This window comes from Triticum aestivum, chromosome 2B, assembly GCF_018294505.1.
Source record: "Triticum aestivum cultivar Chinese Spring chromosome 2B, IWGSC CS RefSeq v2.1, whole genome shotgun sequence".
Taxonomy (NCBI): domain Eukaryota; kingdom Viridiplantae; phylum Streptophyta; class Magnoliopsida; order Poales; family Poaceae; genus Triticum; species Triticum aestivum.
Window position 1 is genome coordinate 463,773,867 of NC_057798.1, and position 25,714 is coordinate 463,799,580.

The window sequence follows — 25,714 nt, forward strand, 5'->3', positions numbered from 1 at the left end:
GTTTCTAAAATCCTACCGAGTGGAGAGCAAACCTCCCACTCGGGGGCTTAGCTGCAGCCCAGCGCTCGCCTAAGTTTCTAAAATCCTACCGAGTGTAGAGCAAACCTCCCACCCGGGGGCTTAGCTGCAGCCCGGCGCTCGCCTAAGTTTCTAAAAAACCTACCGAGTGGAGAGCAAACCTCCCACTCGGGGGCTTAGCTGTAGCCCAGCGCTCGCCTAAGTTTCTAAAAAAACCTACCGAGTGGAGAGCAAACCTCCCACTCGGGGGCTTAGCTGCAGCCCAGCGCTCACCTAAGTTTTTAAAAAAATCTACCTAGTGGAGAGCAAACCTCCCACTCGGGGGCTTAGCTGCAACTTAGCACTTGCCCGAGCATGACGAGCACAGGTCGACAACAATTTGTGCTCCACTCCTACCTGCAAAAGAGCATTACAGATGCTAGGATATACTCCAACCCAAAGAAGATGGTTGCCCAAAAGAAGCAAACATATTTCAAGCGACAAATCAAGTTCGGATAACGTCTTATGGACCTAGGAGTGCTCAGGCATCAAGCATGTTAAAGTTTGGCGGTTACAAAAATCACTCGGCATTCCGAGGCAAATTCAAATCATCAAGTATAACAGTTTTTTACCCCTCCTGCGGAGGGCTGGAAGGCGCAACGAACTCGTCCAGGTCAATCCCATCTGCAATCCGAGTGGCGGCTGCGATGAAGGTCTCCATGAAAGAATGGAAGTCATGCTTCCTAGTATTGGCCACCTTGAGAGACACCAGCTTGTCCTCTCTCGCTTCTTTGCAGTGGACGCGGACCAAGGACAGAGCGACGTCAGCACCGCACCGGGCAGAAGACTTCTTCCATTCTTGCACTCGACTCGGAATCTCGTTCAGTCGAGTCATCAGCGACTCAAGGTCGTTCTGAAGCGTTTCTTCTGGCCAGAGCAATGTGTCGATGCGCGATATAGCGGCCTTCAGTCTTGCAAGGTAATCGACCACTGCAACAATGCGGGACTCGAGGCGGAGCGTGTTCAGAGCAGTTTCATCCTTCACCGGAGAATTGATGGGATCCAAGCCAGTCTCCACTCGACTAGTCTCCTCTTCAAAGTTCTGGCAGAATTCTGTGGACATGATTCAAGAATAAGCTAACGCCCCTACAGCAAGTCAGTAACTACCAATCGGAGATAAGAGGTTACCTTCGAGCATGAGGAACAACTTTTTGGCGAGTCCTCCCAGATAAAGCTCCAAGTCATTCTTCTTTCCTGCCAGTTCACCAGCTTTGTCGTCCAGGACCATATTGGCATTCCTCAGTCGAGTGACTTCTTGGTTGGCCACGTCAAGAGCGGCTTTCAGATTAGTGTTTTCTTCTTCAAGTTTGTTGACGGAAGCCAACTTCTCTTCTGCAAGCCTAGTCTTGTCTGCAGCTGTTTTATGCGCCTCGGCAAGGTCAAGGTCCTTCTTCTTCAGAGCATCCCTCAGTTTTTCTGCGAAAATCACAATAAGATCAGATTCGGAGACAGGCAAGAAGCGAGGACAGTCGTCAAGATTCTCACCAAACATACCTTTTGCCTCCTCCTTTGCCTTCGTGAAGTTCTCTTGGACAAGCTTTTGGTCAAGCTCAAGCTGGATATACTTGTTCTCCAATTCGGTATAATGAGAAACAAGGTCACAAGATTTCTGCGAAACTTCAGTTGACAAACATCAACGGCAGATCACTTCCGAGTGACTAAAGGAAAAATCGTACTATTTCTAAGACTACAGATGAATCTAAACATTCAACTGTAGTCTCGGGGACTACACCCGGTGGGTGCACTCAGCATGCCCCCACTAGTTCTATCAGCTAGACTCAGAGTCGATCAGTCGACCAGAAGCAGTTAACTGTCAAAAAAAAATTCAGACCATAGCTGATTGCCAGCAATCGACCACGGTCTCGGGGACTACACCCAGTGGGTGCACTCAGCGTTCCCCCACCAGTTTCATTGTTCCACTCGACCATGGTGAATATATGTTTGAAGAGGCCCCAATGCGGCCGACAGCCCAAGAAATTCTCACACAAAGATACAAAGGCGGAGAGATAGGCGTGGAATTTGGGTTAAAATGGTGAAGCTGAGCTCCGAAGAAATTCAAGAAATCCTCGGAAGAAAAGATGCGGCGGCAGAGAAAACTCTCGATCTACATGAGTCGCCAAGAGGACGCACTCACCCTCCTGAGGTTGCGGTTGCCACTCAGCCCCCGGAAGCCTCGCTGCTCCGTGCTCGATCAGCCCCTCATTGGCTAGGTCGTCGAGGTCCTTCTGGGTGATGGTCGAGCGGATCCAATCCCCTTGGATCCAACCCTGCGGAAGGCGAGACCGCGATGAGGATCCACCCCCACTGGGCGCTCTCCCCTTCGCTTGCGCCGTCGCCTTCTTCGCCCGCTCCAAAGCCGTCGTCTTCTCCTTCACCATTGTCGTCGACGAAGCTGGAACGGAGCAGCGGCGCTGGGCAATTCGCGAGCGCAGCAGATGAAACTAGAGACAAGGAAGGAGAAAATGAGGAGGCACTGTTCGGAAAACCTCCGCCTGGTTCCTTATATGGGGTCACTTCCGAGTGGCTGACGAGTAGGCCCAGGCAATCCTGTCAAATCCCAAAACGGTCGCGCACGCGATACGTGGCGAAAAAGGTGGTGTGGAAATCGAGGTGTCGCTGCCTTATCCCATCCGAGTACCGCGGCCTCCTCTGCTTCGCGCTCTTCCCAAAATTCGGATCCCACTAAATCCGCTAACCACAGGGCAACTTGTCAGACGGAATATCTCCTGCGATCCTCGCTCGGAAATCTCCAAGTTCATAAAGTTCACTCAACAGATATAAAGAATGGATCAAGGCGACTGAACGAAAGTTGACACCCTCACTTGAAAGTCATTGATCCAGAGCAAAAACATCTTTACAGTACTAGAAAGCAGGTCGGAAAGATTGCCAACTCCGTCCTCACTCAAACCTCGATCCATTCGGGGGCTACTGATGAAGTCATGTACCTAGGGTAGGGTTACGGACCTGTCCAAGGTACCCTCCCCAAGGGCATCTCTTAGAAGAAGCCGTCTTCCAGTCAACCAAGAGGGATTCCACTCGACCGGCTAGAAGACACTCGACGAACTTGAAGACACTCGACCATGAAGACTCACTCGACCATCAGGAGTTCAAGATCTACTCTGTATCCAAACGGTCTGTAATTAAGTAGTCTTTATGGCCATGATGACACTTTATGTAAGGCGTTACCAGTAACGTCTGGCCTTAATGTACTTTAACCCTCCGCTACGTGGGCTGGTTGGGGTCCTGGTGTTCTCTATATAAGCCACCCCCCTCCACTGGTAGAAGGGTTCGCACCCCTGTACCTTTCACACACGTAATCCAGTCGACCACCTCCGGGCTCCGAGACGTAAGGTTGTTACTTCTTCCGAGAAGGGCCTGAACTCGTAAAACACTCGTGTGTACAACTGCTCCATAGCTAGGATATTGCCTCTCCATACCTACCCCCCATTCTACTGTCAGACTTAGAACCACGACACAGGGTCGAAGTGGCAAACCACAATGGTAAGCCCTCACAACCAGATCGAGATTGGAGGTCTACATTTTTCGGCTTCTCTCATTGTGCTCGGACCTTCCAACATAGACATCCTTCTTGGTATGGATTGGTTGACAGCCCATAATGCTTTGATCGACTATGCTGCTAAGAAAGTCCAACTTACACACCCATCTGGCCAGACAGTCCAATACTCAGCCCAAACAGCTCAGGATGCCGAGAACCAGATATATGTTCTAAATGCATTGAATGCTTTACCTCTTGAGTCTTGAGGGAATAGAGAACATTCCAGTTGTTTGTGATTTCAAAGACGTCTTTCCAGAAGAACTTCCAGGAATACCCCCTGAGGGACTCCTGATTAAGGGGTCCTCAGACACCCGGACTATATACTTTGGCCAGACTGTTGGACTATGAAGATACAAGATTGAAGACTTTGTCCCGTGTCCGGATGGGACTCTCCTTTGTGTGGAAGGCAAGCTTGGCAATTCGGATATGTAGATCTCCTTCTTTGTAACCAACTCTGTGTAACCCTAGCCCCCTCCGGTGTCTATATAAACCGGAGGGTTTAGTCCGTAGGACAACAACAATCATAATCATAGGCTAGCTTCTAGGGTTTATCCTCTATGATCTCGTGGTAGATCAACTCTTGTAATACTCATATCATCAAGATCAATCAAGCAGGAAGTAGGGTATTACCTCCATCGAGAGGGGCCAAACCTGGGTAAACATCGTGTCCCCCGCCTCCTGTTACCATTAGCCTTAGACGCACAGTTCGGGACCCCCTACCCGTGATCCGCCGATTTTGACACCGACATTGGTGCTTTCATTGAGAGTTCCACTATGCCATCATGATAAGGCTTGATGGCTCCTTCAATCATCTTCAACGACACAGTCCAGGGGGGGTTTCCTTCCCAGACAGATCTTCGTGTTCGACGGCTTCGTACTGCGGGCCAATTCGCTTGGCCATCTGGAGCAGATCTATAGCTACGCCCGTGGCCATCAGGTCAGGTTTGGAAGCTTGAACTACACTGCCGACACCAGCGGATACTTGATCTTTGACGGATTCGAGCCTGCGTTAGGTGTGCAGAACAGTCTCGACAAGCATGACTTAGATCTGTCATCGGACAGTATTCGGGGGATCGCGCCTGCGGCTGCCCCGGGAATCAATCCGGAGCAGATTGTGCCATCCGAGGACGGGTGGATGGACCCCGCCACGGAGGCCGCACACTCATCGTCCTTAAAGACGAACACTGATCCCACCTCTTATGAGGCCGATATCATCGGATCCTCGGACTCATCTCCAGCTACAAGATCCGAACCGCGTACGCCCGTGCTTATCGAATCCGATTGGACACTGGTTATGGAGTTCATCTCCGCGGACATCTTTCAGCACTCGCCCTTGAGTGATGTGCTAAACTCATTCAGGTCTCTCCCTTTGTCAGGAGAATCTTGGCCGAACTATGTCTGGCTCGAGTGGGAAGCGGACGACGAAGAAATTCGTTCCCCACCCACCACCCACTTAATAGCCACTGTCGATGACTTAACCGATGTGCTTGACTTCAACTCCGAAGACATCGACGGTATGGACGACGATGCAGGAGAAGAACAGGAACCACCGCCTATAGGGCGCTGGACAGCCACCTCATCATATGATATATATATATGGTGGACACCCCCAAAGAAGGCAATGGCGATGAGGCAACGGAAGACAATCCCCCGGAGAAGCAATCTAGGCACCGGCGTCATAGGCGCTGCTCCAAGCCTCGCCATAGCAAAAATAGTGATACCGACACAGGAGATGATAACAATCCGGATGGTGCCAAAGACGAAAACAATCCTGCCGAGCCAGGCTCCGAGCAGGCCGAGCAAGAAGAGGGGTAAGCTAGCCCCAAGGAACAGGCAACAGATGGAGAATCAGAGGTTGATAATTACATGCCTCTCTTCGAAGACGAAGTGAGCCTTGGCAACGAAGAACTCATCGTGCTTGAGGATCCCATCGAGCAGGAGCGCTTCAAGCGCCGGCTTATAGCCACTACAAAAAGCCTGAAGAAAAAGCAGCAACAGCTTCAAGCTGATCAAGATCTGCTAACTGATAGATGGACCGAGGTCCTGGCTGCTGAGGAATACGGACTCGAGCGCCCTACCAAAAGTTACCCAAAGCGCAGGTTGCTACCTCAACTCGAGGAGGAGGCATTGAAGCCCACACTACAAGCGCATGATGTGGCTGACCGGCCACCCCATGGCCGAGACAAAGCGGTGTATAAGCCCGAAGTCCAGACCGCACCCCGTCGCCAATCAAACAATAATATTAAGGACCGGGGCTACACGAAGGACCTGCGAGACGTACTGGAAAACAAAGCAGGACAATCAAGATCGATCTACAGATCACGGGGGCACGCCACAATGCGTGACGGTGAGCGTCACGCTGGATACACTAAATAAAAATCCGACCGGGCCGAATACAATGTAGCCCAGCACAGAGGCGCTGCACACCCCCAATGATTCACTAATGAAGTAATGGATCATGAATTCCCATAAGGGTTTAAACCCGTGAACATCGAATCATATGATGGTACTACAGACCCTATGGTATGGATAGAAGATTTCTTCCTCCATATTCATATGGCCCGCGGAGATGATCTACACGCCATCAAGTACCTCCCACTAGAACTCAAGAGACCGGCTCGACATTGGCTGAATAGCTTGCCGGCAAACTCCACCGGGAGTTGGGAGAACCTGGCAGCCGCATTCCTTGACAACTGTCAGGGCACGTATGTGTGACCACCGGATGCTGATGACCTAAGTCACATAACCCAAAAGCCCAGAGAGTCAGCCAGGAAATTTTGGACCCGGTTCCTAACTAAAAAGAACCAAATTGTCAACTGTCCGGATGCCGAAGTTCTAGCGGCATTTAAGCATAACATCCGTGACGAGTGGATTGCCTCAAATCTCGGCTAAGAAAAGCCAAAGTCCATGGCAGCCCTCACAACACTCATGGCCCGCTTTTGTGCGGGCAAGGATAGCTGGTTGGCTTGTAGCAACAACACAGCAAGCAATCTTGGCACATCAAAAGCCAGGAATAGCAACGACAAACCACGACGTAATAAACATAAGCGTCGCAAAAACGGTGATAGTGCCGAAGACATGCCAGTCAATGCCAGATTTAGTGGCTCCAAGTCTGGTCAGCGGAAAAAGCCATTCAACAAAAACAATTCAGGCCCGTCCAATTTGGACCGCATACTCGATCGTCCATGCCAAATTCATGGCACCCCAGGAACACCAGCCAATCATACTAACAGAGAATTATGGGTCTTCAGACAAGCCGGTAGGTCAGGTGCCGAAAACAAGGGGAAGGGGTCTCAAAGCAACAACGACGAGGAGGAGCCCCGATCACCGAACAAAGGAGGATGGAAGAAATTCCGTCCCCAGGTGAAAACGGTGAATACGATATACGCAACTCATATCCCAAAGCAGAAGCGTGAACCAAGGGACGTCCATGCAATAGAGCCAGTCGCCCCAAAACTCAACCCATGCTCCTCTTGTCCGATCACTTTTGATCGAAGGGACCATCTTACCAGTATCCATCATGGCGATTCAACCGCATTGATCTTCGATCCCATCATTGACGGATTCCACCTCACACAAGTCCTCATGGACGGTGGCAGCAGCCTGAACCTGCTCTATCAGGATACAGTGCGCAAAATGGGCATCGACCCCTCAAGGATCAAACCCACAAAAACCACCTTCAAAGGTGTCATACCAGGTGTAGAGGCCTTTTGCACGGGCTCAATCACACTGGAAGTGATCTTCGAACCTCCGGACAGTCACTGTACTGAAGAGTTACTCTTCGACATCGTCCCCTTTCGCAGTGACTATCAGGCATTGCTCGGACGAACCGCATTCACTCGGTTCAACGCGGTGCCACGTTATGCCTACCGTAAACTAAAGATGCCCGGTCCATGCGGCGTCATCACGGTTAAGGGCAGGGCCAGACTCCCCCTCACTGCCGAAGAATCTACCACCGCTTTAACAGCAAGAGCAACGAATGGCACCTCCCACTCGAACCTTAAGTCGACGGCCAAGCTCACGGACTCTGTCAAAGAAGTCCGAACTACTGCACGGCAGGATAGCCCGGCCCGTCCGGAGCTTGATTAAAAACACTCCGGCAAAACTTAAAGACAAGCCACATACTGCGGCTCAACCGCTCTGTGGCGAAAAACCATTTCTTGCATTTTCTTCGCAGGTTCGCATTTGCATAGGCCAGGACGGATGGCGTGGAAACAGCGCGAACATGTAAGGGAATCGTCAGATACTCCCCTCTTTGATCATCCGACTATACTCCGGATCCGCATAGAACCTCCTCTCGCCTGGTCTTAGCAGGTTCCGTAGTCATATTTCTTTTTATCACATTAAATTGTACTCATACGCTTTGATGTATTACTCAAATACAACATGTGAGTTTATATGATGCTCGTCTGCTGTCATTTCTTATTAAAACTCTTTTGTTAAAAGGCAGTTGCATATCGCGATATGCCTTAATATGCCAGGGGCTTCATTATACCCACATTACGGCAAAAATGTCCGAACACCTTCACGGCAGTTCGGCACCCCGAACTTATAGCATTATATGCATCAGCTCCGAATCATGTCTTGGGTCAATAGTAGGGTTTGCCCGGCTCCTATGTTTTGGTACCTTACGTTCTGCTATATCGGCTAAGGTAGCGCAGGGAGAACTACTACGATTGTGTCCCGATTCTTCCGGACGAGCACCTCAGTAGAGAAAGCCGAAAAGTGACTGTCATGATGCGGCGAGAGCTGGTCGCTATTCGAGAGGTTGTAAAATCTTTAAGGATTTCTTCCGCATAATGCCATAACCAATGCAGCATGCGATAGATCGGTTTTTCTTCCGATCAGGCGCTTATAGAGCCCCTCGTGCGGTCTTCCAAACACCAGGGGCTACGCCTACCATACTCTTAAAACTCCTATGGCTAAGTGAGAGTGATAAAGCCCTATAGTACGATTGCCTGGTTTGCTATGCTGAACACCTCCTTCAAGGACCCAAAACTTGGATAAAGAGTGCTCAGGTTTGTCCCGAACACCCCCGTACTTACTACGTGGGGCAGAAGCCGATGACTGGCCAACTCTCAGGATTAATATATAAAATGGCTTCACAGGAGGAAAAACTTTCCAACGACAAGCAATAAATAATAGAAATGACCTTGTTCAAACATTACAAAGGACAAACATTACCGTATTCATGGAAATATAATGTCCTTGGTGCATTGCTTCGCTGCAAGGCGGGCTCCTTTCAAGACACCTTCATAATACAGTTCGGGCTTGCGGTGCTCCTTCCCCACCGGCGGTCCCTCGGTCATCAGCTTTTCCACATCCATCTTCCCCCAATGCACTTTTGCACGGGTGAAGGCCATTTGCGCACCCTCTATACAGACCAACCGCTTAATGACCTCGAGTTGAGGGCAGGCACTCACAAGCCACTTCACGAGCCCGAAGTAACTGCTCCGAATCAGCTCGGCGGGCCACAACCGGATAATTACATCCTTCATGGCTAGTTCGGCCGCCTTATGCAGTTCGATCAGCTGCTTCAGTTGATCAGAGAAAAGCACCGGATAATTCGGTGCCAGATACTGCATCCAGAAGAGCCTATCCGCAGTATTCCTTTCTTCGGCTCGGTAGAATTGGGCGGCATCAGATATGCTGCGCGGCAGCTCCGCAAATACCCCTAGAGAAATCAGAATTCAAACTATCAACTTGATTTTCTCCTTTCAAAATACCCACTTTGTACAGAAAAAGCCTTACCAGCCGCAATTTTCCTTGCCTCCTAGATTTCCTTCAAGGGACCTTGGGCTTCCCCCCGGGCATCACTTGCGGCTTGGCGAGCCTGGGAGAGTTCGAATTCTTTCCCTGATAAACTCTGCTCCAAGGTCTTGCATTTCTTCACGACCTCTTGAAGCTCTCGCTCGGGCTCAATAAATCTGGCTTCATGCTTCTCACGGAGAGCCTGCTCTGCGGCTGCCTTCTTCTCGGCTTCGGCCATAGCCTTTTTAAGAGCCTCAATTTCGGCCGTTGCCCCTAGAGCAAATCATAAAAATATTTTAACCAAGCGCACCTAATCATTTGTGCTCAATGAACAAGGTTTCTGCATACCTTGGTTATCCTCGAGCTGTTTCTTCACTTGGCCAAGTTCTCCCTCGGCCCGCTCCAGACTATGCCTCAGTCCGGATACTTCTGCAGCATGAGAGGTGGTAGTCGCCACAGATGGCTGCTTGTTAAAAGAGATAGATGTCATCATCTGAGTCTCCTGCGAAACATAAAATTGATCCTCTGTCTGGTTCTTCTTTTCACCGAAAAGTGTATCAGGGGCTGCTATCTATACCATGACATTCTTCAAAACCTCATAAAAACATATCTCGAAGCCTCTTATAAGGCTAGTGCATGATTCATTCAGTCTACTCTCAGCAGACTGAATCTTCTCAATCACCGCACCCATAAGGGCACGATGCTCATCAACGATGGAGGGGCCGTTCAACGCCGCCAATAAAGCATTCAACACCTCTGGTTGGGCAGAGGTCGCTGGTGGAACAGACACACCCCCTCCAGCCGATGGAGGCCGCATACTTGATTCTAGGGCCTTATTGGTCTCCGAGATCGTGTCCGACGGGGGGCCAGATTTAAGGCGACCCCCGCCGTCGACGTCCATGGGAGTCTTCTCTCCCGTGGGGCTGGACCCCGAGGTTTGGCCTCTTTGCGTCGCCTTTGCGATCTTCCCTCCCTCTCTGTGGCCTGGGTCCTTCTGGGACAAAACCTCGGTGTCATTCACATGTCCGGGGGAAGGGGCCTCCGGGGGTGTCCCGCTCTCCATAGCATGCAAACCCAACAAATCCTCCGACGAGGATTGTTCTGCGCGGGACCTCACAGGATTGTAAAGAAGCATGGCCCAGATTAAAGCATTATGCCATGACAAGTCTGGACGCATAAGCATGTTCAGATTTTATACTCATGAGTTCACCAGGGGCTGGGCCCTGGGATCCCACTCCGGGCTGCTATCGACGGCGGCAGTGGACTCCTCTAGAAGGGGAGTTTTTCCCCTTTTAGGCGACTCGGCCTCCAAGGATGTGGAGGCCGTCCTTTTCTTTCTTCCCTCCGTGGGGGATTCGTCTCCCTCCTCCTCGTCCCCTTCGGAAGAAGGATGGGCGTTGGAGTCTTCAGATTTCGTGTCCGAAGCGCCACGATGACGGAGGCCTCCCCTGGTCTTCGTGGCCACTTTTTTGGCCTTCTTTTCCGGTGCCTTGTAAGGCGCCGGGACCAGCATCTTCGTCAGAAGTGGGATGGCCGGTTCTTCTAGCAGTGGGGCCGGACAGTAGATCCACCCCGCCTTCTTTGCCCAGCCCTCGGAAAGTTGTGGGAAGCACATTAAGCATTTTCCTAAGGATATGCCAATAAAACATATGGGTTGGCAACGTATGATTACTTACCGAACTTGCAGGGCGGGATAGTTGGTACACGCGGTCCTCGGCGGAGTCCGGCCACGATTTGCCGGACTTGAAAAGCACCTTCCAGATACCCTCGTGCGAGGAGCCGAAAAGCTCTTGCAGGGTCTGGTACTTAGCCGGGTCGAACTCCCATAAATTGCAAGCCTGGTGTTGACAAGGTAGAATCCGGCGAACTAACATCACCTGGACTACATCGACAAGCTTGATATTCTTGTCTTCAATATCTTGAACGCGCGTCTGGAGCGCCGGCAGTTCGTCAGACGAAGCTCAGTCCAGGCCCTTCTTGGGCCAGGACGTAAGTCCCAGGGGGGCTCCGGATCTGAATTCCGGAGCGGCGGCCCATTCCTTGCCGTGCGGCTCAGTGATGTAAAACCACTGCTTCTGCCACTCCTTGACGGAATCATTGAAAGTGCATGTTGGCCATGTAACGTTGGGCATCCTGCTCACCATGGCGCCTCCGCACTCGGCGTGCTCGCCGCTCACTACCTTGGGCTTCACATTAAACACCTTCAGCCATAAGCCAAAGTGTGGCGGGACGCGGAGAAAGGCCTCACACGCGACGATGAATGTCAAGATGTTGAGGAAGGAATTTGGGATAGATCACGAAAATCAATCCCGTAATAATACATGATGCCGTGAATGAATGGGTGAAGGGGAAACCCTAGCCCGCGGACAAAATGAGGGAGGAATACCACCCTCTCGTGGGGTTCCGGAGTGGAGATGATATGTCCCGCCGTCGAAAGACGGTGGCCAATTCTCTTGGCCAGATACCCGGCCCCCCAAAGCTTTTTGATATCCTTCTCTCGGACGGTAGAGGCCATCCACTTGCCTCCTGCTCCGGATTCGGACATTTTCGGGAAGCCTTTGTGGGCAGAGAAGACGAACGCTTCGGCACTAGGGCTCGAACGAGAAGGGATGGATGAGCAGAGGAAGAAGGCGTGGGTGAAAAAGGGAATTCTTATCCCCTTATAAAGGCAACAGTGATCCTGCGCCTCCTCACTTGCCCGTTAACATCGATTATCCCCGAAGCGCCACAATTTATGGGATGACTGGGTTACCCACGCCCGTATTGATGAGAATCCTGTGATAAGGGGAACACGATCTCTGCTTCGACAAGACGTGCCAAGGAAACAGCCTCGCAATATGCACGGCAGCTGATTGTGAAAAACGGTTCGAATAATGACCGGGGCGTGGAGTGATATCACGCTACGAAAAGTTGTCAGCGGATTAGATTTGTGGAATATTGTTCTCTCTACGGTGGTATGTGGAATTTCTTTTGCACAGCCGGACATGATCCTCGTGTTCAAAAATATTCTATGGAGTATTCGGAGAAGGAACCCACCTTGCAATGCCGAAGACAATCTGCGCGCCGGACTCATCGTCATTGGAGCCTGGTTCGGGGGCTACTGAGAGAGTCCTGGATTAAGGGGTCCTCGGACAGCCAGACTATATAGTTTGGCTTTGGACTATGAAGATACAAGATTGAAGACTTCGTCCCGTGTCCGGATGGGACTCTCCTTTGCGTGAAAGGCAAGCTTGGGAATTCGGATATGTAGATCTCCTTCTCTGTAACCGACTCTGTGTAACCCTAGCCCCCTCCAGTGTCTATATAAACCGGAGGGTTTAGTCTGTAGGACAACAACAATCATAATCATAGGCTAGCTTCTAGGGTTTAGCCTCTACGAGCTCGTGGTAGATCAACTCTTGTAATACTCATATCATCAAGATCAATCAAGCAGGAAGTAGGGTATTACCTCCATCGAGAGGGCCCGAACTTGGGTAAACATCATGTCCCCCGCCTCCTGTTACCATTAGCCTTAGACGCACAGTTCGGGACCCCCTACCCGAGATCCTCCGGTTTTGACACTGACACCCCCTGCTAGAGCTGTTGAATTCGTCATGGACTTGAAACTGGGCACTACTCCTATTGCCAGGCGACCCTACAAGATGCCGCCTCATGAGCTCCTTGAGCTTAAGGAGGAAATTGATACTTCACTTCGTCAGGGTTTTATCTGTCCAAGTTCCTCTGCTTGGGGAGCACCTTCTCTCTTTGTCAAGAAGAAGGATGGAACTAATCGTTTGGTCCAAGATTACCGACCTATCAACCAGGCAACACTTCAGAACAAGTATCCGCTTCCCAGATTCAACGACTTGTATGACCAACTTGTTGGTTCCTCAGTATTCTCTAAATTTGATTTAAGGTTGGGTTACCACCAGATCCGGGTTCGTGAAGAAGATATTCCCAAGACCGCCTTCCTTACTCGATATGGTTCATACTAGTACACCGTCATGTTCTTTGGCTTGACCAATGCTCCAGTGAAATTTTCTCGTCTGATGAACTATATATTCATGGAATACCTCGACAAGTTCGTCGTGGTTTATCTGGATGATATCCTGGTATATTCGAAGAATAAAGAACATCATGTTGAACACCTTCGACTTGTTCTGGAAAAGCTTCGAGAACATCAACTATATGCCAAGTATTCCAAGTGTGAATTCTAGCTTCCTGAAGTGACCTATCATGGGCATGTCATCTCCAAGGATGTTATTTCCATCAACCCCGAGCGAGTTCAGGCTATACTCGATTGTACTCCTCCGAAGAATGTCAACCCCGAGCGAGTTCAGGCTATTGCCATTGATTTGTCGAGAACTTCTCCAAGATTGCCAAGCCCCTGACTGGTCTGCTTCACAAGAGTGTCAAGTTTGATTGGACAGGAAAGTGTCAGGAAAGTTTCCAGGCACTCATAGACAAGCTGACATCTGCCCCGGTGCTTGCTCCACCTGATACTAAGAAGGATTTCGTCATTTACTGCGACGCTTCACATCAAGGATTAGGCGGTGTCCTAATGCAAGAACGCAGAGTGATTGCTTATGCCTCTCGTCAGTTGCGTCCTCACGAAGAGAACTACCCAGTTCATGACCTCGAGCTTGCTGCTGTCATGCATGCACTAAAACAGTGGCGACATTACCTTCTTGGTAATCGTTGCGAGATCTTCACCGACCACCAAAGTCTGAAGTACCTGTTTACTCAGCCAGATTTGAACCTCCGTCGGCAGAGATGGATGGAGATCGTAGCAGACTTTGATTTTGGTATTTCCTATACCCCTGGCAAGGCTAATGTAATGGCTGATGCTTTGAGCCGCAAATCATATTGCAACCATCTCAAGGTTCGCAAAGTTCATCCCTCGCTTGTTGAAGAATTCAGAAAGTTGAACCTCCATATTGTTCCTCCTGGTATACCCGCTCCCCCTCCTCCAGAGTGCCGCAAAATGAACCACCACGTTGTTCCCTGGGGTTCTCTCAATACCCTGGTTGCTAAACCAGATCTCGTGGACAACATCAAGGAGCTGCAGAAATATGACTCTCAAGCCCACAAGATTAAGCGTTACCTCACAGAAGGAAAGCCCTCATTCTTCACTATTGCTGATGATAGCACTTTGTACTTCAAAGGCCGCCTAGTGGTGCCGTGTAAGGAGAAAAACCTGGATATGACTAAGGAGGTTATGGAAGAAGCTCATGACACTATATTGTCTATTCATCCCGGTAGCACCAAGATGTACCAAGACATTCGTCAAAGATTCTGGTGGTCCAACATGAAGCAAGACATTGCTCGCTATGTTGCTGAATGTGACGTTTGTCGCCGTATCAAAGAAGAACATCAAAGGCCTGTTGGAACTCTGCAACCTATCTCTATTCCTGAATGGAAATGGGACCATGTTGAAATGGACTTCATCACTGGTTTTCCCAAGTCACAAAGGTAATGATGCTATTCTTGTCGTCATTGACCGGCTTTCCAAGGTTGCACACTTTCTGGCCGTCAAAGATACGATCACTGCTAGTCAACTGGCAACTCTCTATATGTCCAGAATTGTTTCACTTCACGGTATTCCGCTGGTAATCAGCTCAGACCGTGGCAGCTTATTCACTTCAAGATTCTGGGCAAGTTTCCAAGAAGCTATGGGAACTCATATGTCATTCACCACCGCTTTTCACCCTCAGTCGTAGGGACAAGTTGAACGCGTCAATCAAGTTCTCAAAGACATGCTTCGATCTTGTGTTATTTCCTTCGGCAAGAAATGAGAGGAATCTCTCCCGTATGCTGAGTTCTCCTACAACAATAGCTATCAGGCTAGTCTGAAGATGGCCCCCTTCGAATTGTTATATGGACGAAAGTGCCGAACCCCTCTGAACTGGTCAGAAACTAGAGAACGTCCACTCTTCGGTCTGGATATTATCCAACACGCCGAAGAACAAGTCCGCGTCATTCGTGAGAATCTCAAAACTGCTCAGTCACGTCAAAAGAGTCAGTATGACCGTCATCATAAGGACATGGTCTATCAACCTGGCGAAAAGGCTTATCTTCGAGTCACACCAATGAAGGGTACTCACCGCTTTGGGATCAAGGGCAAGATGGCTCCTCGCTATATTGGTCCATTCACTATTCTCAAAAGGCGTGGAAAAGTGGCATACCAGATGGAACTTCCGCCGAACCTTTCTCAGGTTCACGATGTGTTCCACGTGTCACAACTCCGCCGATGCTTCAAGGATCAAATCCGAGCAGTGGATCACGAAGTGCTCGAGTTGCAATAAGACCTCTCCTATAAAGACCATCTGATCCGCATTCTCGACCAAGCTGAACGCCGCACACGTCATAAGGCGATCAAGTTCCTCAAGGTTTAGTGGTTGCATCACTCTGAAGATGAAGCCACTTGGGAACGCGAGGATCGTCTTCGTGAAGAATACCCTGCTTTGTTTCCTTCTACGTCCTAAATCTCGGGACGAGATTTCTTGTAGTGGGGGAGAATTGTAATGTCCGGATAATTATGCTACAGTAAGCCCCTGTTAATGGTGCCATGTCATCGAGATTTACTGTGGTTGAGTTCGCGTTGCCTCAAAGTCGGTTCTATTTTCAATTTAAAATGAATAAAAAGAAAAGGCAAAAGTAAATAAAATAAAAAAGGGAGAAGGCAACAAAAAACACAAGAGAAGCCCCCTTCTCCCACTGGGTCGTGGCCTAGCTGGACCACCAGCCCACCCCGTCCGGTCCACCTATCCCCGCATAACCCCCCACCTCCCGCAAACCCTAGCCCCGATCCAACCCACTCCCCCACGCTCCCCTTGCTCCTCTCTCCCCCACGACCCGATCTAGATCAGGGGCGCTTGACCCCGTGACCCCGGCGAACTGTTCCCCCAATCCACGACGTCGGCGCTCACCCCCTGCGTCGCCCCGCCACCTCGTTGTCATTTGCCAGCATCGCCCATCTCCGCCTTCGACCCCGCTGCGCCCTGACCCCAACATCCCCGATGTCGTCGCCGTCAACACTGCCCCAACGTCACCGCCACCCGACGCTGGCGCCCTCGACACCGCCACTTCGAGCCCACTGCCACCCCTATGCTCCGTTGTGAGCCCCTCGCCGATTCGCCCTCCTCCCTGTTGTCGTAGGTGGCCGCGCGCTCTGTTGGCCACCATGGACGTGCTCCGGCCGTTCCCCATCCGTGTGCTAGCCTTGCCTTTCCCGCCTGCGACCAGCAGCCTCCTCGTCGCACTCCTGCCTTCGCCCGCACCTGCCCCTGTACGCTCAGCCGATGCTGCCGCCCCGCCTCCGCTCGTCGTGGCTGCCGGTCGCGTCCTCGCCCCACTACGCGCCGGCCTTCGCCGAATCCACACGTCCGCCCCCTGGCCTCGTCTCCGGCCATGGGCCTGCTCGCCCCTGCCGCTCCCCGCCGTCCAGCCACTGCCCCGCAGCGATGCCCGGGTTTGGCGCCCCCGAGGCTCCTTCCGCCCATGCCCGCACGCCCGTTAACCCGCTCTCGGCTGGGCTTATGACATGTGGGGCCAGCCAAAAAAAGAATTAAAATTAATTAAATAGATTAATTAATTAATTAACTTAATTAATTTATGTTAATTAACTTAACTTAATTAACATGTATAATTAACTAGCTAACTAAGTTAATTAGCTAACAGTCTATGATAGTGTGACCCCACATGTTAGGTTTGACCTGGCCAATAGGTTAGTTGACCTGCTGACGTCATCGTGACATCACCTCCGCACTGTTCTGGATCATGTTGTTTTAAATATTTAATAATAATTTCAGATTATTGCTAAAACTTTAGAAAATCATATAAAATAATCTGTAGCTCGGATGAAAATGTTTATACACGAAAGTTGCTCAGAACGACGAGACGAATCTAAATATGCCCTCCGTTCGCCTATCACACGTCCCTAGCATAGCAAACGTTGAACTTTTCCCCTCTGGTTCATTTGTCTGACAAACGTCAGGAACCGGGAAAACTTTCCCCGGATGTTTTCCCCCTTCGCTAGTATCGCCTAGCACTACGCTAGAACACCTCTAGCCCCGCTTATTGTCTTGTTATTCATATGTTTGCGTGTATTTACTGTTTCTTCCCCCTCTTCTCTCTGGTAGACCCCAAGACCGCTGCTGATGTCCCTGTGATCGACTACATCATTGACGACCCTTCTACCCCTTTTCAGCGGAGCTTCCAGGCAAGCCCCCCTTTTTGATCATCCCGATATCACCCATTCCATTCTCTCATGCTTGCATTAGATTTTGCTACTGTAATTGATTGCTCCTATTCTGATGCATAGCCTGCTTTTGTAACCTCCTGTTGTACCTTACCTGCTTATCCTAAACTGCTTAGTATAGGTTGGTTAGTGATCCATCAGTGACCCCCACCTTGTCCTTGTTGCCCTTGCTTCATCATCGACGCCTCGATCAACGTGATCGACGACCAGAGCCCGACACCTCACATCACATCACGCCCCTTTTGATGCTCGACTCTGTAGAGTTACCATCGAGTGCCGAGGGTGCAACCTCATACATCACTCCTGATGAGATCACTATAGTGTAGCTATTTGGTCGTGGTCAACGAGGGTGGTTCCTCTTTCACCATTCCCGATACGGCTGTCGTGCAACACCTCAAGTGTGAACCTCGAGGGTGGATCCTCTTACGTTCACCTTGAGGATTACATCGAGTGGAATCCTTCGTGGGTGATTCCTCGGGTTTTCCCCTTGATGTTTGGACACACGGTTACCTTGACTTTACTTCAGACCATTGTTGAAGTCGGGTCAGCCCTGAGGGGTACCCGCGAGTTTATGTGAAAGTCGGGCGGGCCCGTAGAGCACCCGCGAGTTTTCCACATGGCACGGTCGAGTAGTCTGGGCCCTTGCCGTAAGTCCACGAGACGGGGCGATGGGGTCACATTATCGTGAGTCTCTGCTCGTCTCCGCGAGCCCCCAATGCACTAACAGGTTTGGGCATTTGTTCTGAGTTGGCCTCTGGCCTTTACGCACTAACCACCACGCGAGAATAGTTATGGGCCTCGACGTCGCAGTATCAGTCGAAGCTTTGTCAGACGTCCAGTTCAGCAGTGCGGCACGGTCGGATCATGCTGGCTGTCTGAGGCAGTGCTGGTATCCACCCTGCTCGCAACGACCCGGAGTGCTGTGGGCGATGGGCCCAAGACCTCGGAGTGCTTAGGATGTAGACCAACGGGGACCTCTCTGCTGAGCCTAGGTAGGGCTACGACATGTTGATCTTCCGAGGCCGGGCATTGACCCCAGAAAGGTGTGTCCGGCCAGAGTGATCGAGCGTGGGTAACGTGGTGCACCCCTGCAGGGAAGATATATGTTCAAATACCATGTTCGCGGTAATGGACGTTCAGACTTATATCCTGATCTTATATAGCTAGAAATGGATACTTGAGATATGTGATGGATATGTGGCTCCGGGATTGCTTTATCATAGGAAGTCGAGGAAGGATCTCTGGGCGTTGTTATTACAACATGCTTGTTTAATATTAAAATGCTATTCTTTACTCTTCTACATGTTGCAATATGCTTGGAGCTGCTTGAAGATGCTAATCTTCGATATGCTAGGCCTTCCCCTCTATTCTGGCATTCTGCAGTTCAGTCCACAAATACAAACCTTCCATTTGATACTAGTGCATACTTAGTATAGATCTGATGCTTGCGAGTACTTTGGATGAGTACTCACGGTTGCTTTGCTACCCCTTTTCCCCTACTTTCTTCTTTCTAGTTGATGCAACCAGATGGTGGATCCTTGGAGCCACATGCCACCCCCGCCGACTACTACTACATGGAGGCCGCCGAAGACCAGGAGTAGTTAGGAGGTCCCAGGCAGGAGGCCTTGCCTCCTCGATCGTGTTGCTTTTGTGCTAGCCTTCTTAAGGCAAAACTTTTTTAACTTATGTCTGTACTCAGATATTGTTGCTTCCGTTGACTCTTGTGTATCGAGCTATGTATTCGAGCCCTCGAGGCCCCTGGCTTGTAATATAAAGCTTGTATTATTTTGATTTGTGTCTAGAGTTGTGTTGTGATATCTTCCCGTGAGTCCCTGATCTTGATCGTACACATTTGCGTGTATGATTAGTGTACAATTGAATCGGGGGCGTCACAAGTTGGTATCAGAGCCGACTGCCTGTAGGATCCCCCTTTCCAACCCCTTGGCCGAAGTTGAGTATAGTCTTTGAAAAACTGATTTACTAACATGGCTGTGTGGCTTACTGGCCCACGTCGCCATTGGGTGGTATTAGGATCTTTTACTCCTCGTCTATACTCTGGGATTCTGATCTCTCTTCTATTTGTGTTAAATGGTTTTGCCAACTCTACCCTAGGTTCTTGTGATCACATCCACACGGAGATTTGTATCATGCCTTTATGGAATTGGGAGCCAGGATCTACTTCACTTTGTCCACGGGTCGCAGAAATCCTTCTATCGAGGGTACCCTGTGTCGTCTCCTACAGATTCCTCGCTCTAGTGGTTTTCTCCGACGATGATGTATCCTTTGCTATGTCTCGCTCTAATGGTTTTCTCCGACGATGATGTGGCCTTTGCTATGTCGCCATTGAGATATGAAGATGGTGATATTAGAGTCATGCTAGTGGAGTAATTGTGAATTTGAGAGATACTTGTGTTAAAGTTTGTGATTCCCGTAGCATGCACGTATGGTGAACCGTTATGTGATGAAGTTGGAGCATGATTTATTTATTGATATTCTTCCTTATGAGTGGCGGTTGGGGACGAGCGATGGTCTTTTCCTACCAATCTATCCCCCTGGGAGCATGCGCTTAGTTCTTCGTTTTGGTAACTAATAGATTTTTGCAATAAGTATGTGAGTTCTGTATGACTAATGTTGAGTCCATGGATTATACGTACTCTCACCCTTCCACCATTGCCAGCCTCTCTAGTATCACGCAGCTTTCGCCGGTACCATACACCCACCATATACCTTCCTCAAAACAGCCACCATACCTTCCTATTATGGCATTTCCATAGCCATTCCGAGATATATTCCCATGCAACTTTTCACCGTTCCGTTTATTATGACATGCTTCATCATTGTCATATTGCATTGCATGATCATGTAGTGGACGTCGTATTTGTGGCACAGCCACCTTTCATAATTATTTCATACATGTCACTCTTGAATCATTGCACATCCTGGTACACCGTCAGAGGCATTCACATAGAGTCATATTTTGTTCTAAGCATTGAGTTGTAAGTAAGTAAAAAGTGTGATGATCTTCATTACTAGAGCATTGTCCCATGTGTGGAAAGGATGATGGAGACTATGATTCCCCCACAGGTCGGGATGAGACTCTGGAAGAAAAAAATAAGAAAAAAAGAGGCAATAAAGAAAGAGAAGGCCCAAATAAAAAATGAGAGAAAAAGAGAGAAGGGGCAATGTTACTATCCTTTTTCCACACTTGTGCTTCAAAGTAGCACCTTGATCTTCGTGATAGAGAGTCTCCTATTTTGTCACTTCCATATACTAGCGGGAATTTTCATTATAGAACTTGGCTTGTATATTCCAATGATGGGTTTCCTCAAAATGCCCTAGGTCTTCGTGAGCAAGCGAGTTGGATGCACACCCACTTAGTTTATTTTTGAGCTTTCATACACTTATAGCTCTAGTGCATCTGTTGCATGAAAATCCCTACTCACTCACATTGATACCTATTGATTGGCATCTCCATAGCCCGTTGATACGCCTAGTTGATGTGAGACTATCTTCTCCTTTTTGTCTTGTCCACAACCACCATATTCTATTCCACCTTAGTGCTATATCCATGGCTCACGCTCATGTATTGCGTGAAGGTTGAAAAAGTATGAGAACATCAAAAGTATGAAACAATTGCTTGGCTTGTCATCGGGGTTGTGCATGATTTAAATAATTTGTGTGATGAAGATGAAGCATAGCCAGACTATATGATTTTGTAGGGATAGCTTTCTTTGGCCATGTTATTTTGAGAAGACATGATTGCTTTGTTAGTATGCTTGTAGTATTACTGTTTTTATGTCAATATTAAACTTTTGTTTTGAATCTTTTGGATCTGAACATTCATGACACAATAAATAAAATTACATGGATAAATATGTTAGGTAGTATTCCACGTCAACAATTCTGCTTTTATCATTTACCTACTTGAGGACGAGCAGGAATTAAGCTTGGGGATGCTTGATACGTCTCCAACGTATCTATAACTTTTTATTGTTCCATGCTATTATATTATCTGTTTTGGATGTTTTATATGCATTAATATGCTATTTTATATTATTTTGGGACTAACCTATTAACCGAGAGCCGAGTGCCAATTTCTGTTTTTTTGTATTTTAGAGTTTCATAGAAAAGGAATACCAAACGGAGTCCAAACGAAATGAAACTTTCGCGATGATCTTTCTTGGACCAGAAGCAAATCAGAAGACTTGGTGATGAAGTTGGAGATGCAACAAGGTGGCTATGAGGGTGGAGGGCGCACCCAGGGGGGGCGCACCCCCTACCTCATGGGCCCCTCATGGGTCTCCTGACCTAGTTCTTTCGCCTATATATACTCTTATACCCTGAAAACATCCAGGAGAGCCACGAAACCACTTTTCCACCGCCGCAACCTTCTGTACCCGTGAGATCCCATCTAGGGACCTTTTCCGGCGTCCTACCGGAGGGGGATTCGATCACAGAGGGCTTCTACATCAACATCATCGCCTCTCCGATGAAGCGTGAGTAGTTTACCACAGACCTACGGGTCCATAGCTAGTAGCTAGATGGCTTCTTCTCTCTCTTTGATTCTCAATACCAAGTTCTCCTCGATGTTCTTGGAGATCTAGTCGATGTAATATTCTTTTGCTGTGTGTTTGCCGAGATCCGATGAATTGTGGATTTCTGATCAGATTATCTATGAATATTATTTTGTTCTTCTCTGAATTCTTATATGCATGATTTGATATCTTTGCAAGTCTCCTCGAATTATCGGTTTAGTTTGGCCTACTAGATTGGTTTTTCTTGCAATGAGAGAAGTGCTTATCTTTGGGTTCAATCTTGTGGTGTCCTTTCCTAGTGACAGTAGGGGCAGCAAGGCATGTATTTTATTGTTGCTATCGAGGATAAAAATATGGGGTTTCATCATATTGCTTGAGTTAATTCCTCTACATCATGTCATCTTACTTAATGCGTTCCTCCGTTCTATATGAACTTAATACTCTAGATGCATGCTGGATAGCGATCGATGTGTGGAGTAATAGTAGTAGATGTAGAATCGTTTCAGTCTACTTGACATGGACGTGATGCCTATGTTCATGATCATTGCCTTAGATATCATGATAATTATGCGCTCTTCTATCAATTGCTCGGCAGCAATTTGTTCACCCATCGTATTATTTGCTATCTTGAGAGAAGCCACTAGTGAAATCTATGGCCCCCGGGTCTGTTTTCCATCATATAAGTTCTATTTTACATCATATTAGTTTCCCATCAACTTGCCAATTTCTGTGTCATTCCTTTAATTTGCAATCTTTACTTTCCAATCTATAAACCAAAAATACCAAAAATATTTACTTTACCTTTTATCTATCTCTATCAGATCTCACTTTTGCAGGTAACCGTGAAGGGATTGACAACCCCTTTATCGCGTTGGGTGCAAGTTGTTGATTGTTTGTGCAGGTATTCGGTGACTTGTGTGTTGTCTCCTACTGGATTGATAACCTGGTTCTCAAACTGAGGGAAATACTTACTCTACTTTGCTGCATCACCCTTTCCTCTTCAAGGGAAAAACCAATGCAATCTCAAGAGGTAGCAAGTACCTACACACACGAACAAAATACTTGCACCCAACACGGGCAAGAGGGTTGTCAATCCCCTTGTACTCATTAATTGCAAGGATTAATTCCACTAGTGTTAGATATATAAACTGCAAAAGGAAATTAAAGTAAATTGCAGCGGATTATTTAGGGTTTTAGGAAATATGGTGAATGGACCCAGGGACCATAGTTTTCATTAGAGGCATCTCTCTCAAGAACATAGCATGCGGTGGGTAGATAAATTACTGTTGGGCAATTGATAGAAAAAACGCATAGTTATCATGTTATTCATGGCATGATCAGTACATAGGCATTATGTCTGTGACAAGTAGACCGAAACAATTCTGCATCTACTACCATTACTCCACCTCTCGACCACTATCTAGCATGCATCTTAAGGTATTAAGTTCATAACAAACAGAGTAATGCTTGAAGCATGATGACATAATGTAGAAAAAATAAGACAAACCAATATGATTGAACCCCGTCATTTCACCCTTAGTAGCAATAATACAAATATTTACCTCGCTACCCCTCCTATCCTAGAGTGAGGACACCACAAGATTAAACTATGCACCACTTCCACTGAAGGTCCAATCATCATCTTGCCCAAATAAAAATCATAGATCGGAAAGCATTAGATAGCTATACCAATCATGCACAATAAAGTTCATAATATAACTCAATTACTTTCAATGAACAGACACACTGCAAAAGAAGATTACACCAAATAAAACTCTGAAGAGAGAGAGAGAGAGAGTCATCTATCTAATCACTATGGACCCGTAGGTTCTTTAGGAACTACTCACACATCATCGAAAGGGCACCAAGGTTGATGTAGAAGCCCTTCCTGACCGATTCCCCCTCTGTCAGAGTACCGGCGGAGGCCCCTATATGGGATCGCCGGATAATAGAGGCTTGTGGCGGTGGAAGAATTGTTTCGGGTCTCTCTTTGGGGCTTTTGAAATATTTCGGAATTTATAGCGCTGGAATTAGGTCACACGGAGCCACAAGGGGCCCACAAGACATCAGGGTGCACCTACCCCCTTGGGCACACCCTCTTGTCTTGTCTTCTCCTCATCTGGCTTCTGGTCCTCCCCGGAAGCTTCTAGGGTCTCTCGTGTTCTAGAAAAAACCGTCAACAAGTTTTGTAGCGTTTGGACTCCGTTTGGTAGGGATTTTCGGTAAAACCGAAAATAGGAGAAAAATGAACTGACACTTGGCACTAGGTTAATATGTTAGTTCCTAAAAATGATATAAAATTGCATATAATGTATATAAGATTGCTAATATAATAGCATGAAACAATAAGAAATTATACAAATGTTGGAGACGTATCACACCACGAGGTCGTGTGGGGGCCTGGTGGGTCCCCTCTGGTACTTCTTAGATCCATAATTCATTATATATTCCAAAATAATTCTCCAAAATCAATGCTTGTTTTTGAACTCTGGAGAATTGCCTTTTCTTCTATTGCATTATAGGTCATATTTCCAGCTATTTGACAATCTCCCTCTCTTTGTATTATTGCATTTTAAGAGTAAAGGCATTGGAATTGCATCATAATGTGAAAATATATCATTGAAATAGGATAAAATACAGTAATAAATAATGATGCAAAATGGACGTATCACCTCCATAGACAATCATATCACCATTGCTTACAAAAAATACTGATGGCGACAAGGGAAATGATTTGTCGGTTTAAACACCTCTCATTTCATGTTTGGATATAAAAGCAACTCTCTATCATGCCAAAATATCTTTAGCGCAAAAACTGCCACTATTGGGGGTTATAGACATCTAACTCATCCCTAATACCCACTCATGCCATATCTCATGGGAACCCAAAAATGATCCCGCATGTGTCCCTCGAAAGAAAAATATTAGGCAAAGCCTTTAACTTCTCACTCCCAACTACCTGCCACCTGCTATCCCTTTATCACTCACCATGCTCCAAGCACCGCGCCTCTGCCTCAACCCCAAACACTAGTTCCTCACCTTCCCCGACTCCAAGAATCACATATCTAATTAATACATTTTTTGGCTTACACCAAGTGCTTGATGAAATGCGTCCAACTTAAGAAAAATATTTTGTTTTCTTAAATTGGTTTTGGTAATTTCGATGTCTAATTTTAGCACTTGGACATAGTTTGCAAAATGACCCAAAAGTGGAAGAGTTCATATCAAGGTTGAATGAAGATCAAATTGGCATGAAGATATCAACATCTCTAATGAACAAGGGCTGAAGTTAGTTGTAGAACAAGAGGAGGAAGATGTTGTGGTTGAGGCTCTAACAGTGAAGGGGAGGCATTAAAGATTGATCAATTGCAAGGTGGATGGGGATGTAGCTTTGTGTTATGCATGAATGAATGTATCTCTTCACATAATGGTGAGTAAGGATCAAAGCAAAAATATGTTTCGGGCATGGCTTAAGAACTACTATCGTCGCACGGTGAAGATTGAGTCCACACGAACAAAGAATTCACTAATATACCATTAGTCCATGCTTCATCTCAACTAGGAAGGTGTTAGGCC